This window comes from Heteronotia binoei, chromosome 15 (genome assembly GCF_032191835.1).
Source record: "Heteronotia binoei isolate CCM8104 ecotype False Entrance Well chromosome 15, APGP_CSIRO_Hbin_v1, whole genome shotgun sequence".
NCBI classification, from domain to species: Eukaryota; Metazoa; Chordata; class Lepidosauria; order Squamata; family Gekkonidae; genus Heteronotia; species Heteronotia binoei.
Window position 1 is genome coordinate 37,025,025 of NC_083237.1, and position 20,866 is coordinate 37,045,890.

Sequence of the window (20,866 nt, forward strand, 5' to 3'; positions counted from 1 at the left end):
TAGTTTACTAAATCAAGATTATAAGATTTTTGCTAAGGTTTTAGCAAATAGACTTAAGAGAGTTATCCCGTCAATCATAAAAGGGGACCAATACGGTTTTATTGAGGGTAGATCTATTGCCCATCCTATTAGAAATATCTTAAATGTATTGCACCATGGCCAAAAGAAAAAAATAGCTCTGTTAAAGTTGGATGTTTATAAAGCCTTTGATACTCTCTCACATGAATTCTTGTGGCAAATATTAAAGAAGATAGGTTTAGAGGAACGGTTCTTACACGCTATACAGGAAATATACAACGGAGGTAAGGCCAAAGTTAGAGTCAACACTGACCACTCACAAGCGTTCCCAATTCAAGGGGGGGTAAGACAAGGCTGTCTACTATCCCCGCTTATATTTATAATAGCTATAGAGCAACTAGCAGAGCGAATTAGGAATGCCGGGAGAATAGAGGGGTATAAGTCAGGTATTGAAGAAATGAAAATTAATTTATTTGCGGATGATATAGTAATTATGTCTAACCCAAAAGACGGAGTTAAAGAGATTAAGATAATTTTAGATGATTTTGAAAAGTGTTCAGGGCTCGGAGTGAATATGGCAAAATCAGAAATTCTATACCTTAATGTTAACAGAGAGGAAAAACAGGAAATAAATAGGATTACGAATATAGGAATGGGAGCCAAGAGATTAAAATCTCTGCTGAAATTTATTGAAATCTGTTATAACGCCATATTATTATGTGAATTTTAATATTTTGTAATTGTTTTAACCGTGTTTTATAATTGCAACTGTTGTAATGTGTGTTTTATGCTGTGAGCCGCCCTGAGCCTGCTTCGGCGGGGAGGGCGGGATAGAAATAAAAAATTATTATATTATTATTATTATAAAATATTTAGGGATAGTCCTCCAAAAAAATATGGACAAAATGATAAAGGAGAACTATGGTAAAATATGGAAGAAAATAGAGAGGGATATGAATAATTGGAATCATAAAATACTAGGGATATCATCTAGAATAAGATCTCTTAAAATGTTCATGATACCAAAGTTAATGTATTTATTCCAAACGTTACCCTTAGGTTTGAGGAAAAATCAAATTGAACAATGGAATAAAGCAATCAAAGTGTGGATTTTTAATAATAAAAACAGTAGGTTTCATAAGAGAATTCTATACAACCTTAAATCAGAATTAGGTTGGGGAATCCCAAATTTAAGTAAATATTATGAGGCCTTCCAACTAAGAGCGTTACTTGATTTGAGTGAGGATAAGGTACAGAAGTGGATTAATTTCGAGAATGCGGTCAACAGTGGCATTGGAAGATTTGGATTTTTTTCCACAGTGTCGACAAAAGATCTAAAATTAGCTATAGGGCCCAGAAGAGCAGCATTAGAAACCTGGATGAAATGGTACCCACAGTGGCTAGGGAAGGTCTCAAGGTGGAGCCCCCTAGAAGCTATTGTTAAGGAGGTGCATGCTATAAAATGGTGGGAAAGGCTTAAAAACAAAGGCTATTTTAGAGTGGACGATATGTTTAGGGGTGGTAAGCTAAAACCCTTACAGGAAATTATAGAAGATTTAGGTAATCAATACTGGTTAAACATAGCAGGCTTGCATAAGAGAGTTAAGATGATCAGTGAAAAGGGAGAGCTTTGGTTAGACACTCCAATGGAAGAGATATATAAGGTAATGGCCAAACAAAGGAAGGGTCTAGTGGGGTTATTATACAGAAAAATGATTTCAAATAAAGATAAAATAATAGTACATTTACAAAAGATTTGGAGTCATGAAGGTCAGTTAACAGAGGGGTTGGCTGGGAAAATCTTGGATGGTCTAGAAAGGATTAAAGTAACCAAATTTAAAGAACTGGAATATAAATTTTTCACAAAATGGTACAAAACTCCCGCACAAATAGCCAATATATTCCCAGGAGTGAGCTCCAAGTGCTGGCATTGCAAACAATTTAAGGGTTGGTTTGCACATATGTGGTGGGAGTGTGAAGAGGTAAAACCCTTTTGGGGGGAAATTATTCAATTTATTAGAAAAGTCTGCAATGTACCATTAACCATTGGCTTTAATATGATGTTGTTAAGCATAATAGGAAGTCCGGCACTAAGTAGACCCATGCAAAACCTTGTCAAGGCAATGATCATACTAGCGGGGAAGGCGGTCATCGCCTTGGGGTGGAAAGATAAAAGTAAATGGTCAATAGAAAGCTGGCACAGCTATTTGTTTGATTACATACAGTCTGACATCGTGGCAACAATCAACAAGGATTCCACGTGGGAAGATAAAGTCAAGGAAATCGAGACCAGATGGAACCCTTATTTAGAGTGGATCTCAGGAGAAGCAAGGAAGGACATTCAGTGGAAGATCAGGACTCTGTGCCCTTGGCTGAGGGGAAAAGACTAAAAGAAGATGGGGAGGGTTGGGGGGGGGGGGCGAGGGTTATTTGTAATTTCAACATCCATATGCTGTAATGGCCAATTGTACTAAAGTCAATAAAACATAAAAATATTTATTTAAAAAAAATAAAAATAAAAAAAAGAAGTAATAAATTCAACCTAATCTTTCCATTTTGGACACAAATAGTGACTCATCCTCCTAGGTATATTTAAAATTGTTATTCCACATTTCCTTTGGTTGGCTACTTTCTTCCAAGACAGCACAAATTAGCTCACAGGACTATGAGGTGTGTGTGCCTGAGAGTGTCACTATCTGCTAACTCTTTCTTGGGATCAGGGAGCTGAGAGCAAGCTAGTGGGCAAAGGAAGGGCACTCAAAGAGATGGCAGAAGAGGTATGTGGGCAGGGTCCAGTGGCAGTTAGCACTTGCAGAAGCCCAGGGCCCTGGCAGATCCTCCAACTCTAATGCCAACTAGGGTGGCCAGACCGTCACGGTCACCCGGGAAAGTCCTGGTTCTGGCCCCCAATTCCCGGCTCCCGGGCTGGCTATATCGGGACCATTAGAGGTTCCGGTTTAGCCAGCCAGAGAGCCGGTGGGCCGCGCACGTGGGCGGGGAAGGCGGCGAGTGAGGGAGGGAGCGTCCCTGCGCATGCGCAGGGCGATTGTGGCGGGCTCTGTGCATGCGCGGGGACGCTCCCTCCCTCACTCGCCGCCTTCCCCGCCCGCGGGCGGGGCCCGGCGGCGGTCGGGGAGGCAGCGGTCGGGGAGGCGGCGGAGAGGCCGGCGCTGGTCGCTGGAGGCCCTCCAGCGACCAGTGCCGGCCTCTCCGCCGCCTCCCCGGCCTCCACCACCGCCGCCGGGCCCCGCGCGCGGGCCTCCACTGCAGGGGGAGGCTGGGGAGGCGGCAGAGAGGCCGGCGCTGGTCGCTGGAGGGCCTCCAGCGACCAGCGCCGGCCTCTCTGCCGCCTCCCTGGCCTCCGCCACCGCCGCCGGGCCCCGCGCGCGGGCCTCCCCTGCAGGCGGAGGCCAGGGAGGCGGCGGAGAGGCCGGCGCTGGTTGCTGGAGGGCCTCCAGCAACCAGCGTCGGCCTCTCCGCCGCCTCCCTGGCCTCTCCGCCGCCTCCCTGGCCTCTCCGCTGCCTCCCTGGCCTCTCCGCCGCCTCCCTGGCCTCTCCGCCGCCTCCCCGGCCTCTCCGCCGCCTCCCCGGCCACCCAGGGATCCCCGGCCTCGCCTCGCCGCCTGCCCCGCTCCCCTGCTGCCTGGGTGGCTGGGCCCGCCACCAGCGCGGGCCAGGCCGCACAGGGATCCCCGGCCTCGCCTCGCCGCCCGCCCCGCTCCCCTGCTGCCTGGGTGGCTGTGCCCGCCGCCGGCGTGGCCCAGGCCGCCCAGGGATCCCCGGCCTCGCCTCGCCGCCTGCCCTGCTCCCCTGCTGCCTGGGTGGCTGGGCCCACCGCCAGCGCGGCGCTGCCCAGGCCACCCAGGGATCCCTGGCCTTGCCTCGCCGCCCGTCCTGCTCCCCTGCTGCCTGGGTGGCTGGGCCCTCCGCCGCCGCGGCCCAGGCTGCCCAGCGATCCCTGGCCTCGCCTCGCAGCCTGCCCCGCTCCCCTGCTGCCTGGGTGGCTGGGCCCGCCGCCGGCGCGGCATGGCCCAGGCCACCCAGGGATCCCCGGCCTCGCTCGCCGCCCGTCCCGCTCCCCTGCTGCCTGGGTGGCTGGGCCCGCCGCCGGCGCGGCCCAGGCTGCCCAGGGATCCCCGGCCTGGCCTCGCTGCCCGCCCCGCTCCCCTGCTGCCTGGGTGGCTGGGCCCGCATCCGGCACGGCGCGGCCCAGGCCGCCCAGGGATCCCCGGCCTCGCCTCGCTCCCGCCCTGCTCCCCTGCTGCCTGGGTGGCTGGGCCCGCCACCGGTGTGGCCCCGGCCGCCCAGGGATCCCCGGCCTCGCCTCGCTGCCCGCCCCGCTCCCCTGCTGCCTGGCCGTCTGTCCGCGCCGCCACCAACCTGCCCTCGACGGCGCTCCGGGGCAGCCTCCCCTCCCCTCGGGGCTGCAGCGGCGCATGGCCTTGTCTGGTGGCTGCTGGGGCCTGCCGGGGGGCTTCAGACGGCGTGGGCGGCTGCTCGCCGCGGCCTCGGGGCTGCCCGCGGTGCCGCTGGCGCCGGGTCTGGCTGCGGGGCTCCTGCTCTCCTCCACGTCGCCCCACGGAGAGGTAAGTTGTTGCGCTGGCACTGGTCCCGGCTGCGGGGCTCTGAGGGGAGGCTCGGGGGGGGGGTTTGGGGGGTAGGGAGGGTGGGGGGGATCCTACCCAACTTCAGGGTTATTAGAAAGCAGGGGTGGGGGGTGGGATTTGAATATCTACCAGCCACTCCATTATACCCAATGGAGACTGGGTCCCATAGGGTATAATGGGGAATTGATTCATGGGTATCCATGGGTATCTAGGGCATGGTGTGTGTGTGTGTGTTTTAAAGGTAGAGGCACCAGATTTTCACCTTCCTTCCTTCCTTCCTTCCTTCCTGGAGAGCCAGTTTGGTGTAGTGGTTAAGTATGTGGACTCTTTCCTGAGAGAACCGTGTTTGATTCCCCACTCCTCCACTTGCTTATCAATAAACGCCTTTGATGACACTCAGAGGTGTTGATTGGTGAAAAACTTGCTGCTTCCGGCAGGTGGCGCGGGGGAAATGATGTCACAGGAAGTGATGTCACTTCCTGCTTCCGGCAGGTGGCGCGGGGGAAATGATGTCACAGGAAGTGATGTCACTTCCTGCTTCCGGCGGGTGGCACGGGGGAAATGATGTCACAGGAAGTGATGTCACTTCCTGCTTCCGGCAGGTGGCATGACATCACAGGAAGTGACGTCACTTCCTGTTTCCGGCAGCGCGCGTGCTTCGCGCACGCGCACCGCTACCTCCCCCCCCCCCAAGGTGTCCCTGGCTGGCCTTCAGACATTATGGCCACCCTAAATTGCCAACCCTGATAGAAGTAGAAGCTTTGGATTTCCCCTTCTACCCTGTGAGAACTTATTCAGGCTTTCATATGGAACTGAATGCATCCCAAAAAGGCAACTGCAGTATGGACTTCCAGAACACCCCTCCTTCTTCTGGCACCATTATGATTTTTGCTTCTCTTAGAAGGCTTTTTGCACTGATAAAAAGAAATCATATGTCCAACCTAAGCTTTGCATTTTGGACACAGTTACTCACCCCTTCTAGGCATACTTAAAATTGTTAGTCCACATTTCCTCTTCCAAGACAGCACCAAATAACTCACAGGACATGTATTGCAAAGAAATCACAAATCCATATGCAATTTTGGGGGACATTAAAATAGGAAATGAAAATCTGTTCATCTGAACCTATTGTATTTCATGTGGATAAAATCCTAGCTTATATTTGTGAATGGATATTTTTCAATCAGATATAAATGTGCATGATCCATTTACCACTGTCATACAGTAGCAATGGTTTCAGCCTCCAATCTGGGAGGCCCAGGTTCAAATCCCTATTCTTTCATAAAGCACCCTAGATGACTTTGGGCCAGTCACTCTCTCCCACCTTATCCTTCCTCAAAGAGCTGTTCAGAAGATAAAGTGACAAAAGGGAAAACCATGTAAACAACCTGAGCTTCCTGGAGCAAGGGCTGGATAGAATTGTACTAAACACAACTTAACAATGCTTTACTATTACCGGTAAAATAAAGATTTTCTCAATAAATGTCTCCAACATTTTTCATTTTATTTGCACAGTAGTCTGTCATACCCCAGCTGCTGAAGACATAAATTTAGAGAAGGAAGACAAGGGGGCACACTGCCATTTGGAGTGTCAGCTCTAGGTTACCAGGTCTAATTCAAGAAATATATGGGGTCTTTAGAAGTGGAGCCAGGAGACCTTGGGGTGGAACCAGGATACATTGGGGTAGAGCCAGGAGCAAGGTTGTGACAAGCATAATTTTACTCCAAAGAGAGTTGTGGCCATCACATTTAAAGGCACATTTTTAAAATGTCTTCCCTCCATTAGAAATAATGAAGGATAGGGGCACCTTCTTTGAGGGCTCATAGAACTGGACCCCATGGTCCAATCCTTTTGAAACTTGGAGGGTCTTTTGAGGAGAGGCACCAGATACTATGCTGAAAATTTGTTGCCTCTATCTCAACGAACAGCCCCAGTGCCCCAGATACCCATGGATCAATTCTCCATTATACCCTATGGGAATTGGTCTCCATAGGGAAGAACAGAGTGCCCAGCAGACATTTCCCTCCCCCTCACACACACTGCTTTTTGATTACCTTGAAGCGGGAGGTGGGCCTCCAAACCGGGGGATCTCCTGCCCCCACCTGGGGATTCGCAATCCAAGTCAGCTCCACCTTCTCTTTCTCATTAATTTCTTAGCTTTGCTGTCAAAATGAGTTCAAATAGGTCATCCTTTTTGTTCCATGCCAAAATTCATTAAAGTTTACATCAGATGTGCATTAGAATGAAAACCTAGGTGCTTTTTTTTTCAACAACCAAAAATATATAGCTTGTATATTAATCATGGTGAATCTACAAAAAAAAAAAGTCTATCTCATGCCAAAGTATGTTTTCATGTTCTGGGTTCTTAGTATTGTGAAACATGGTGACCTCTCACACAAGCAAAAAAATAAAGATATCACATGTTTTTACCATCAGAGATATGCAAGATTTGGCTTGAAGCACAAATATAAACCATGCAATACACAATATGTTTTTTTTTTTAAAGGTGGATTGAGGGTTAAAGGTTAAAAACACTGTGAGATTGTAATTGCTATCCCAATTGTATATGTTTGGCAGAATGGAAAGATGAGTATCTCTTGAACCTTCCTCTCTTTGGACATTGGGTGTTTTTACACTGGCAGTTTGTGACTCTATCACTGCATTGGAAACTCACCTTTTACATTACCTAACGTTCTCACAACTGTTTTGCATCGTTGCTGCCCGAAGCATCTACATTTGTTTCGGTGAGATGAGTTTTGGAGCTGCTCCTGCAACGTTTTTCTCCACACTAGTTTTGATCTGGTCTTTTCTCTACAGGGGTTTCAAGCTTATATTGTAGAAGTTTTCATGCGTTTTAAAAGACTCCTCCAAAAGCCACCACAAGGTGCAGTAATTTGCATGAGAACTGACAGCACTTGAAATTTTTACATATCATTGCTTGCCTCATCTAGTAATTTAAATTTGTATTGTTTTTGCAGTGTTGACACGATTTCCAAGCAATTGTATACATTTAACTAATCACTGGTATTCCGGCTGCCCTCTGATCAGAGACACCCCCCCACCCCACAAATTGAAACGCTTAAATGTAAAAGGAAAATAATTAAAGCAGAACAGTGGCAGGTGATTTGAAGACTCTAAAACTCTGGATCAAACTGAATGTAAAAACACCCATTGTAAACAAGGTCCCTAGCATACATACATCTATCCCCAGCAGTTTGAACCAGGCTAATCCCAGTAAAGTGGTGAGCTGGCGCCTCACCACCAGAACATTCAGCATCCCATCAAATTGTTTAAATTGTACCCAGATCCTGCCCCACCCCTTGATCTGAACTGGGTTCTTTTGAAAGTCCCTCAGGCTGTAGAGTCGGTCTGCTGTTGAGGAAAAGCTTCCTAAGGGTCTCCTCCAAGATTATGGATATGGAGGAGCCTGAGTCCAGTTCCATCAGACCATCAATATGCACATATACTTTGATTTTATCACGGTTGTCCTGGGCCAAGTTCAGTACCTGGACGCTGGTTGATGCAGTGGTGTGTGCTTCAGTCAAGTTATGGTGCATGGACTGGCACCTCTGGTTGGACTTGGCTCAACAGGTGCGAGTGATGTAGCCCATTTTACCACAGTTTCAGCAGTCCGCATTCCGGAACAGGCAGTCATGGCTCTCGTGTAGTTCCCCGCAGCTGGCGCACTTCCCTGAGGCTTGTTTCTTGGCGGCCTGGGGTGGTGCACTTGCTTGTCTCTGCAATGTGTTGTGCAGCAGAGCTGGTAGGTTTCTTCCCCATCCAAGCTGTCAAAACCCGCTGATGCTGTTGCCTGGTGTGCTTTTCTTGTGCGGCGGCTGCTGTGGGCCTGGTCAAAGGTGGTCGCTTGATGGAGTGGTTGAGTAAGGGTGATGTCATCGGTGGAGAGCAGCTTCCAGCATAGCTTCTCCTCATGGATGCCCATGAGCTGTGAATCAGCTGAGCAAAATCTCCTCCAGGTCCCCTGTGAAGTCACAGTGCAGGGCAAGACCTCGGAGCTCTGAGAGGTAGTCGGCTGAGAACTCTGCCAGTTTTTGCTACCTCATGTAGAACGCATCTCTGCACACAAGGCAGGGTCAGCTGTGGCAATAAGCGGTCCATCACAGCCTTGATCAGGGCTGGGTATGTAGCAGCTGTGAGGGTGGTGGCTGTGATGAGCCGCTTCATCAACTGGATGGTCTCCACCCCGCATGAGCTCAGGAGGAATGGAGTGCCTTCTTGTCTGCAGCTTCCTTGATCTCGTGCAATTGGATGTAGTAGCTGAGCTGGTCCAACCATGACTCTCACAGATCCGGTCTGGTAGATTTTAACTCTGGCAGTAGTTGTCCTGGAGCAACAGCCATGATCCCAGCAGCGATGCATACTCATAGTGCGACTTAGCACTGGAGCTGGGGCATGGAGCTTGTGGTGCTGTTGTGCATTAGGCTGGCTCAATAGGATCCCATCCTCATCGTCAGTGTAATGTACTAGACTCGGAGATGTTCAACAACCACATGCTTTATTACTGAGCACATTACAAAGACAACATGGCGGGGCCAGGCCCCCACTTATATGCTTTTCCCCTGGAACAACCCACTCCCTTGCTGGTCCAATCCTGCCCAGTTATAGTTCGCACCACAGTTCAAAATTGGTGGTCCTCCTTAGGCCCTTACAGTCAGGTGACCTGCAGTTTCCCGCAGCTCACTTCAGTGTGCATAGTCACGCTGTGTTGTAAATTCAGGGACCAAAATGCAAGACACAACAACTTACATGCTGGGTACAAGGGGAGGGTGTTGATAAACATTTTCCTGTATAGGCCTTATGTGTCAGCAAAGAAAAGCAAGGTGTGATGAGAATTCATCCCTACTGGATTGCAGCATCGCTGTAAAGCCAGAAGAACACCTTTGCTGCCCAGGAAGGAAAGGGGGAAGACTTCTTCGGCTTGTTTGGATCTGTTTCTGTGGGGGCAGAGATTGCTGCAGTAACAGCAGCACCCTCTACACCCTATCAGTCTCCAGCTATCAATCGGCCCTTCCTCCCGCTCTGATTGTTATGTGGGCAATTGCTGGTCGCCTCATGGTTTGGGGAGCCGGGTAGGATTTTTTTGGTCCCCAGCCAATTGGCAGGAATGTTGGGGTGATTTTTCACCTACCCTATGTAGCATGTCAGTGGACTGTTGATTTGACTATAGGGAGGTGCTGTAAAATAAGTCGGTCACTTTAGCTATGGCAGATTTTCTGTGGTTTATGATATTCTGTGGCTAGGGGAGGACCAGAAAGCATCCCCTCTTGTGTGTTAGGGGTCTGGCAGGATCAACCTTTGGGTTAGACAACACGGGGTGGGAGAACGCAGACTGTTCTGGGGGGCCTGCCTGGAGGGTTCCTTCTATTGAGACGTGTGCCTGGTGGACAGACCCTCTGGGCTTGCCTGCTTACTGAGCTTGTCTGGTGGGAGCTGTGGTGTACAGTTTCAGCTGGAGGCTGAGTCGCTTGCCCATCGAATGGCTGGGGAAGTGTTTGTTGAGACTTCTGGCTCTGACCAGGCCACAATTTCAGTTAGCCCTTGCCATTTATTACTTAAATTCAAATAAAGTGGCCCTTAGTTATACTCAATATCTTGTGTCTGACTCTTTATTCCGATTTGGGGGGCAATATTAAGGCAAGCTGATCATTTTCCCCTATTTTTGCAGATAATTTTTTCCCCTATTTTTGTAGATTTTTGCAACTATCCATTTCCTCTCAGCCACAGGGTCCAACTCTGGCTCATGACTTTTCGGCTTCCCAGATGTTTGGAAGGAGAAAATGGTCAGTGCAGTCACAGGCTAAATTTAGAGAGGTGATCACTGCACAGAACGCTCAAGATTTTATTACAACTTGTCAGAATACTAACCCAACATTGGATCCAATTGTATTTTACAATAACTTTGTTCAAGAACTGAGTAATATCTTATTTTATGTCAAGAGTCATAACCCACCTTCTGGTAAAAAATCTAAACCATGGTTTGACAGTGAATGTCAGGGGGCAAAAAAATCCCTCCTAAATCTATATTATTCCCTTTAAAAAGTTTCCACTCAACAAAGAACAGAAATCCAACAAAAATATCTTTCCCCAAAAATATATATGAACAATTAATTGTTATAAAAAAGAAGCACTATACTAAAATGCCTTGGTCAGACTTAATCCAGGTGGCCAAGCAGAACAATTCAGGTAGGTTCTGGAAGCTGATAACGCCAAATATGCAAATAGCTTCACAGTGCCTTTACCCTCCAATTTTGCCTGATAAATGGATCACCTTTTTTCATTCTCTATACCATGATATCCCCTCCTCTCTGGTTAGGTCCTCTGACTTTAAGGGTTTGGCAGAGTGGCCTCCTGCCACCCCCAGTGAAATTGAATCCCACATTGATCAGCTAAAAAAAGGTAAGGCACCTGGCTCCGATGGCATACCTCCGGAGTGTTTTAAAGAAAATATGGATTGGTGGACACCCTTCCTTGCTTCCTTGTTTACTTTCATTAACTCTACAGGGAGTATTTCAACTGCTTGGAGGACAGCTATTGTGGTGGCTCTCTTTAAGAAAGGCAAAAGAGACCAGCCCTCCAACTACTGTCCAATCAGCCTATTAAACATCTGTAGCAAACTTTATGCTAAACACCTCTTAGATAATTTTTCCACTTGGCTGGTCCTCAAAAATATGATTGCCCCAGAGCAGACAGGTTTTAGAGAGCATAGTTCCACTCTTGACCACTGCCTCACCTTAAATCATTTAATTGGGAAATATGCCACCAAGGGTCATATCTCGTTGTCTGCAGCTTTTATCAATCTTAAAGCAGCCTTTGATTCCATTTCTAGAGTGAGGCTATGGGCCATACTGGAAGCATCTTCTATAGATAGAAGACTCCTCTTACTCATTTGAGTACTTCATGACCATTCTCAGCTAAGGGTTAGATACAATGGGAGGGACTGCCTTTCAGAGTCAATTAACACCTACAAAGGAGTCAGGCAAAGCTGTTTGCTAGCCCCTTTGTTGTTCAACTTTTATATTAACAACATCATGGGCTACCTTGATTCAGCAGTTTTTTTTTTTTAAGGTAAAGGTAGTCCCCTGTACAAGCACCAGTCGTTTCCAGCTCTGGGGTGATATTGCTTTCACAACATTTTCACAGCAGACTTTTTACAGCGTGAGCTGGGTACTCATTTTACCAACCTCGGAAGGATGGAAGGCTGAGTCAACCTGGAGCCGGCTACCTGAACCAGCTTCCTCTGGGATTGAACTCAGGTTGTGAGCAGAGTTTAGGACTGCAGTACTGCAGCTTTACCACTCTGAGCCACCGAAATTACAACACCATCACATTTCCATTCTGCTATAAGCAGATGATGCTGTACTGCTGGCCAGGACCCCGGTAGGTCTGAGGAGAGCAGTCTCCAAGTTTTGTAATGAAAACCAACTGGAGATAAATTACCAAAAAACAAAGATCATGGCTTTTGGAAATAGACAAAAAAAGAGATCATGGTCCATCAATGGGCAGCAACTGGAGCAAGTTGTTAGTTTTAAATATCTAGATATGGTTCTTCAGGCCACAGGGGCTGCTAGAGCCCACATTCAATCTGCAGCTGCTCAAGGGGAAAGAACTGCAAGTGCCATACTCAAGTTCTTGAACACAAAGGGAGCAAAATTTGTCCCAGCAGACCTAAAATTGTATCAGGCAAAAGTATTGCCTCCAATGATTTACGACTCTTTTCTTGGTCCCTTCTTAGCTACTTTTGCCCCGCTAAATTTCTAAAAGCTGTGTTGCAGGTCCCTAAGTGTGTGCCTAATTCTTTCACTCATCTGGAAACAGGCATGCTGATGATGGCTGCCAGTAGAACCCTGAACTCACTCAGATACTGGTTTAGGATCAACTTTCATCTACATGGTCTTGTGTATATAGTACTTGCAGACAACTTTCAGTCAAATTCGCTGAAAGCTGTTCTTAGCAAATTACATCTTCTTGGTTTTTCCCCTGAAACCATTCTGGCTCTGAATTGGAACCAGGCCAAGGAAAATGTGAAGGGAAGAATTAAGGACATTGAGAGGCAGTCTGATCATGCCAGATACCCAGCCTTTAGATCGCCAGAGCAGACTCGATATCGGGTTGGATATTCGAACTATCTCTACCACTTAGATGTCCATAAATTCAGAAAAGCTTTAACTCTGGCCAGATGCTCAGTGCTCCCCTCAATAGTTCTTGAGGGCAGGTACAAGGGGATCCCTTTTGCACAAAGGCTTTGCCACTGTGGTTTAGGAGAAGTTGAATCCACTACGCACATAATTCTTAGGTGTTCTTGGTATAAAGAGGTCTGTGTGAAACACATAAAGCCTATGCTAAGGGCAAATTCTGGAATACCAGAAGCAGAATGTCTTAGAACGATTTCACACTCAGCTTACCCCGCGGTCACATTCATCTTCTCTCTGCAGTGTCCGTCGAATTTCCCACTATCTGCGTCGGAGTTACAGGAAGTGTTGCAGCTTTCGCACAACAAACGGAAACCGCTAAAAACCAGTTTCCATTTGCCGCGTGAAAGCCGCGAAACTTCCTGTAACTCCAGCGCAGATAGTGGGAAATCTGACAGACACTGCGCAGAGAAGAGGAACGTGACCGCGGGATAAGCTGAGTGCGAAATCGGTCTTAATTTCTTGCTTTCAGATGAAAACCAGCTCATTTCCCAAGCTGTTGCTAAGTTCTGTGCTGCCTGTTATAGCATCTGAAAGACTCGTTTTACTGCTTCTTAGTTTTAAGATTTTCTGTTTTAACTTGTGTCTTGATGTAATTTTTTATACTGAACATATTAAAACAATTGTCCATCCTAATATTTGTTATAGTATAGATTCTATCTTCTGTGTTGAAGCTTTTATAATCTTGTTTTTTACTTAGTCTGTGACCATAAATAAACTGACTGACTAAGGCAAGCCTGGTGCCACTGTGATCTGCCCAGCCATTCACAAAACTTTTGGGAGACCTTCTTAAAGGTCCATAAAAATGTTTTTTTTGTATAAGCTTTTCATGCACTTCAGTTTAAAATTTTAATAAATCTCAAGCCTCCCAAACTGTTGTGGAACCTTTTTATTGGGTGCATGGTAGGAAAACTGTGACAGACAAAGATTTTGCTTGGATGCTTTTGGTCTTGCTTCGTGTACAGGCATGCTGTACCAATTATCAATTTATGTTAGTTACAAAATTAGAAAAAAAAAAGAATACAGCAGAAGGAAAAATTTTCAGCATCACTTAACAGTTAATTGCGGCCCCTTCCTGCCCACGTCGCTTCAGCGGGGCTGTTCTTTGCCTCCCCGGATGGAGTGAGGCAAATGGCTCTCGCCCATAATAATAATAATAATAATAATAATAATAATAATAATAATAATAATAATAATAAATTTTATTTGTATCCCTCCCTCCCTGCCTAGGCGGCTCAGGGCGGCTAACAACCTTTTATACATGTACAATAATGAATAAAAACTTTAAGTTTAACAATAAAAACATTTAAACATTATAAAAACCAGTTAATATTTAAAAATTCATTGTTTAAGTTAATTTAAGTTAATCTGGCAGCAATGGTGGTATTCTGACGCTGGTTCTGCCAGTTTAAATAATTCTGTGGTAATGTAGGTCCTTGAGCAGGACCATGATGGCGGGTCCTTAATTCATAGTAATTCAGCAGCCGGCGTATGCTCGTTTAAAGAGGACAGTTTTGCAGGCCCTGCGGAACTGATCAAGGTTCCGCAGGGCCCGCACCTCCTCCGGGAGTTGATTCCATAAGGCAGGGGCTGCAGCTGAGAAGGCCTGTGCTCTGGTGTTCTGGAGCTTGACTTCTCTCGGCCCAGGGACGGTCATTTTATTTTTTCCGACTGACCTCAGTGCCCTCTGGGGTTCATATGGGGAGAGACGGTCCCTCAGGTAGGCTGGTCCTCGGCCATACAAGGCTTTAAAGGTAATAACCAACACTTTGTACTGGACTCGGTATGTAATTGGCAGCCAGTGCAGTTCGCGCAGCCCCGGCCGTATATGCTCCCATTTCAGGAGCCCTAACAGTAGCCTGGCCGCCGCGTTCTGCACTAGCTGCAACTTCTGGGTCCGGTACAAAGGTAGCCCCAAGTAGAGGGCATTACAGTAGTCTAATCTTGAGGTGACCGTTGCATGGATCACTGTTGCGAGGTCGCGACGCTCCAGGAAAGGGGCCAACTGCCTTGCCCGTTTTAGATGGAAGAATGCTGACTTGGCAGTGGCTGCTATCTGGGCCTCCATTGATAATGAAGGCTCCAGTAAAACACCCAGACTCTTTACCTGGCGCGCTGGTTTCAATGGCGCGCCGTCGAAGGCTGGGGATCATGGGGGGCGTGGTCAACGGCTTTTAAGCCCGGACGCGCCTTCCATTGCACAGTTTCTTCCAGGCTTTCGTCGGGAGCTGGAGCGCATTTTCGGCGCTCCTGTGTGCTGCACGTTTGGCGGTTTTTTCCGAGCCAGTTGGGCTTGTTTATTTTGCCCGCGGCTTTTCCCGTGCGGGACGACGTCTTCTGGCTCTCTGAGCAACTGGCAGTATTTGTAGCGCGGTTTCTTCCTTGCTTGATAGGAGGGTTGTGTGGGCCTTCAGGGCAGTGAGTCACTCTTCCCCCCTTCCCTTCTTCCCCCTTCACCTTTAGGGAGGGATGGCAGCTCTGTGGTAGAGCATCTGCTTGGGAATGGACGGGGGTGGAAGCCCTGACGGAGGGGATTGGAGGGCTCAGTTGCTGCGTTGGGACCTGGATCCTCTTTGCAGTGGGGGCTGATCCAGTAGAAGGCTAGCTTCATATTTTCCTCCTGCCATTTCCCCAGCTTTGGCCTTTGGTTGTTTTTTCCACACATTCTCCCCCCACACCTTCCTGAGAGTGAGCCCCTGGGATTTGGTTGAGCTTGTTCTAGGTGGGGGTTATGGCCCCCAGTAAGAGGAAAGGTGGAGCTAAGGGGAAGCAGCCCCTTAAAAAGGGGGTGGACAAAAGGCGTACACCAATTCCACACCCTGGCGAGGAAGATGAGGCACGCACTAGACTTGCCATAATTGAGCATTTGGGGGTGTTGGAAAAACAGTATGGTGTGGACCCAGTAGTGTCGGATGTAACTAAGACGAAGGAAATCATAGTGGATTATAGGAAGAGTAGTCTGGATTTTCAGCCATTGTTTATTGATGGTGTTATGGTAGAACAGGTGACAGAATGGAAGTTTTTGGGAATTACTATGAAACAGGATCTAACATGGCGGGCAAATACTTCAGCTCTAGAGAAAAAGGCCCAGCAACGACTATACTATTTAAGACTCTTAAGATCACAAAAACTGTCAGGGAGTCTGCTGGTTGCCTTTTATTGTAGTTCCATTGAGAGCATTATATCTTATTGCCTCTGCGTGTGGTTTGGGAGCTGCACGGAAGCAGAGAGAAGGGTGCTCCAAAGAGTGATGGTAAGAACACAGAAGATTTGTGGATGCTCTCTCCCCTCATTGGTGGATCTGTATAATATGGGATGTAAAAGGAAGATACAAATGATCTTAAAGGACCCTTCACATCCGGGCCACTTGCTATTTGAGATCTTACCATCGGGCAGATGATATAGAGTGTTGAAGGCTAAGACAAATAGATTTAAGGGCAGCTTCTATCCAAGTGCTGTGGTTAGGCTAAATGCAGGGCTATGAATGGTTATTTGTTTTAGATGTAGGCTAAATGTAGGGTTATGAATGGTTATTTGTTTTAGATGTATTTAAATGGTTTGTGTATACGTTTTTTCTTTAGTGTTGATGTGTTGGTATGTTTGTGGAAGAGCACCTCATTTCGTTTCTCTAATTTTCCTTTTTTGAGAGCAATGACAATAAATTTATCTAATTTATCTATCTATCTAAGGAATGCAAGGCGACTAGGACTTCCACTAGGGCGTTTGAACAGGAAGTTCTGGCGCGTCTCTCTTCCTTACAGGATATGGCCAACCGGAACCCTGTGGATAACGAGTCGGAGTCAGAAGGGGAGGGCACTGCCCCCGATGAAGCGGGCCCCTCCATGCCAGGTGGGGTTTCAGCGCCAGTGGTGCTTGCGGTCAATGTCGAGGACTCGGACGGTAAGCGTGGCAACCAAGGTAGTAATAGCAGGTGGCCCTGGGGGTGGCTCGCCTGGTCACCCAGGCACGCCTGGTCCTTCCGGATCCACGGCTTTTGTAGGCCCGCGGGGCGAGGTTGGGTCTCTTAGTTTCCCCAGTGGTACGGTTGCTGGGGCCATGCCCTCCCAGGGTCAGGCTTTCCCATGGGCCAATACTTATGGGCCCACATTGGCCGCTACGCCTTGCACGTCACAGGGGGCTGCAGCGCAGATGGCAATGGGGGGTCCTTACCGTGGGGCCAGCAGTCTTATAATACTTGGCCGCATGTTGGCCGGCCGTTCAATGGGGTGGCTGGGGCTTACCCTCGACCCGCTACGGCTCTTTGCCATTTTACTCCCGGCCTTTCGGCGATACTGCCATGCCACTTGGTGACCATTTGATGGTAGCTACCCGCGAAAAAATTTTGCGCGGCGAGTATGTTGATTTCTTTAGCCTTCTTTATAGGGAACTGGAGAAGAAGGATAAGGACGAGTTGGATGAAAAGGACAAGGAGAAACTCAAGCGGAGGAAGGTGGACAGGAATTGGGCCAATTGGTTGCCCAGCTTTTTGATATACACGGGTGTTATAGCGCGGGCGCAGCCTTCACGGGCCACCCCGCTGTTTCAATACTGCGACATCATATACAAGGCATACACAGATTTCTCGGGCGCTGTGTGGTTGCAGTACAACGAGGAATTCTGCATGAGGGCGGCGCTAAATCCTGTAATGCCGTGGGATCAGATTAACCAGCAGCTTTGGCTGCAGTTGATGTCCCCGGCTAAGCCCAATAATGGGGACAGATCTGACAGCGGGCATTTGGTGAGTAAGCAGGCAGCCTTGAGCGGTTCCCGCCCAGTGGCGGGGCAGCCGGTTCATCCCCGGTTGCTGTGCTGGGAATATACGTCACAGGGGGTCTGTAACCGCAAGATGTGCAAGTACAAGCACGAATGCCCGCTGTGTGGGGGGTCCCATGCTTTGTCCGCTTGCAGTAGATCCAAGCCCAAGTCAGGGGGTAAGCGGCCCGCCGGCAGTGGTGGCACCCATTCGGCTAACAAAGGGTCCCAGCCCCATCAGACTGAGGGTATTTAAGGAACTTCTGGCTCATTATCCCAAGGCTGCTGATAAGGATTATCTTCTCGAGGGTTTTACTGTTGGGTTTCATATTCCATTTCAGGGCCCTCGGGTCCCTTTTATGGCTGGGAATTTACGTTCTATTGTTGGGATGGAGCAGGTTGTTCGGGACAAAATACGGAAGGAATGTGTTGAAGGCTGAGTGTTGGGCCCTTTTGACAGTTCACTGGTGCCTAATTTAAGGGTATCTCCTTTGGGAGTGGTGCCGAAGAAGGCGCCGGGTGAATTCCGGCTCATTCACCACTTATCGTTTCCAAAGGGTGGGTCGGTTAATGATGCCATTCCTGAATATTTATGTTCCATTCGATACACCTCCTTTGACCAAGCTGTCAAAGTGGTTCAAAGCTGTGGATTGGAGCTGAAATGGCAAAATGTGACATTAAGCCTGCATTTCGTCTTCTTCCAGTACACCCTGATGACTTCGAGCTCCAGGGGTTTATGTTTGAGGGAAAGTATTATATGGATCGGGCGCTACCTATGGGATGCTCCATATCATGCTCCGCCTTTGAGCGCTTTAGCTCTTTTTTAGAGTGGGTATTGTGTAGGAGGGCGGGGTCTGCCAATTTAGTTCATTACCTTGATGATTTTTTGTTTGTGGGCCCTGGAGGGTCCGGGCAGTGTGCCTGGACACTCCATCTCTTTTTGCAGTTGGTAGCGGAACTGGGGGTCCCCCTGGCGCATGAGAAGACAGAGGGCCCTGCTCAGGTGCTAACATTTTTGGGGATAGAGTTGGATACCTTGCGGCAAGCTTCACGGCTTCTGCCTGAGAAGGTACAGGGTTTGCGGGAAAAGCTGGCTGCACTGAGGGCCAAGCATAAGGCTTCCTTGTTTGAACTCCAACAAATTATGGGGCATCTCAACTTTACATGCAAAGTTGTTGCTCCAGGCAGAGCTTTTCTCCGACGACTTTGTGACGCCATGGTAGAATTGCATTTGCCTCATCACAGGATTAGGATCAATAGAGGCATGCACCAAGATTTAGAGGTATGGGACCAGTTTTTATCCTCATTTAACGGCATTTCCTTTTGGCGTGGGGATATGAGGATCGAAGCGGAGTTGCAGATTATGTCTGATGCCGCTGGTTCCATCGGGTTCGGGGTTTACTTTCGCAGACACTGGTGCGTGGAAAGTTGGCCTAGGGAGTAGCTGGATAGTGGACTCTGCTGTAACCTTACTTTCTTGGAGTTTTTTCCAATAGTTGTTGCAGTGCGGCTTTGGGGTCCAGAGCTGGCAAACCAAGTTGTGCATTTTTGGTGCGACAACATGGTGGTTGTCCACGTTATTAACAATTTGACTTCTAAATCTGTTCAGGTTATGGGCCTGGTGAGGGCTTTCACACTTGATTGTCTGCGTTTGAACATTTTGTTTCTTGCCAAACATGTGCCTGGTGTGTGCAACGGAGTGGCAGACGCTCTGTCTCACCGACAGATGGAGCGATTCAGACAGCTGGCACCGGAAGCCGACATGCGGCCGGCGCGGATGCCTCCGGAAATGTGGCAGCTTGGTGAGTTGAGGCCGACCGGGCAATGCAGTTAGCCCTGGCACCCAGCACCAGAGCGGCATATAGTCGATCTATCAAGCAGTTCCAAGTTTTTAGGGATCAGGTAGGGTTGAGTTCGAGATGGCCTATCCCTGCTTCACATCTCATGCAGTTCTGCGTGCATTTAAGAGGTAAGGGGCTTGTGGTCAAATCCATATGAGCAAAGTTGGCCACATTGGCATTTGACAGCAAGTCAAAGGGCTTTGTCGATAACATGGGCGATTTTCGGCTTTGCAAGATGATGGAGGGGTGGGCCCAGGAGCAGGGTCCCCAGCCTGATCCCAGGCAACCCGTTTCTCCTTCTGTTTTAAGGGGCCTTTATAAGGTCTGGAAGGCAGTCTGTAATTCTAAGTTTGAAGTTTTATTGTTCCATGCTGCCGCCTTGACTGCCTTCTTTGGGGCATTCAGAGCTAGCGAGCTCGTAGTTGGCTCGCGTCACGATTCTTCTGGTCGGGCCCTTCAGTCCGGTGATGTTAAAATTGAGGGTGACCAGGTATCCATAAGGGTGCGCAGGTCCAAGACCAATCAGAAGCAGAAGGGTGTCCTCATCACCCTGGGAGTGTGCCGGGAGCAGGACATTTGCCCAATTCGGGCTCTGAAGCGGTACTTGGCAAAGCGGGGCGAATGGGACGGCCCCCTTTTTTTGTCATGAGGATAGGTCTCTGTTGACCAGGTTTCAGTTCTGGGTTGTCACTTCCAGGGCCCTGGAGAAACTTGGGTTGGGAGGGGTCAAGTTTGGTACCCACTCCTTTCGTATTGGAGCTGCCTCTACTGCTGCGGCCATGGGGTATCCTGTGCCAGTTATCCAGCGGGTCGGCCGTTGGTGGTTAGCTGCTTACAAGAGTTACGTTCGCCCATTGCACGCGTGAGTTGGGGCGCGCATGGGCTTTTGTTTGCAACATGAGGTTCAATTGGTTATCTTTTCCTATTTTTTAGGTGCTGTGGTGCGGCGTGAGAGGCGGAGGATTCTGATCGCTGGCCACAGCACGGTGTTCTGGGTGGCCCACCAGGCTCGACGTTTGCCAATCGGGTCGCAATTGGGGCTCAGCGAGTGGGCCATTGTCGAGTGGCAGGGCCGGTGGGGCCTTCGATGGGCTGGGCTCCTGCCCCTCTTGTTTCAGGGGAGGAATGGTCCTCCGCCTCACATTTTGGTGATCCACCTTGGTGGAAACGACCTTGGTTTGTTGAAAGGGAAGGCCCTTTCACTGCAGGCTGTGGAGGACCTGCGGGTGATACGGAGCAGGTGGCCCGAGGTACTGATAATGTGGTCCACCATCTTGCCACGCCAAGTCTGGAGGGCAGCTTGGGATCCCGTGGGGATCAACAGAGCCAGGCATAAGGCCAACAAGGCAATTAAGAAAGCGCTTGGTGGTGGCTTTGGTATTTACTTGCCACACCCTGCGATAAAAGTTGAAGTGGTGGACCTGTATCGGCAGGACG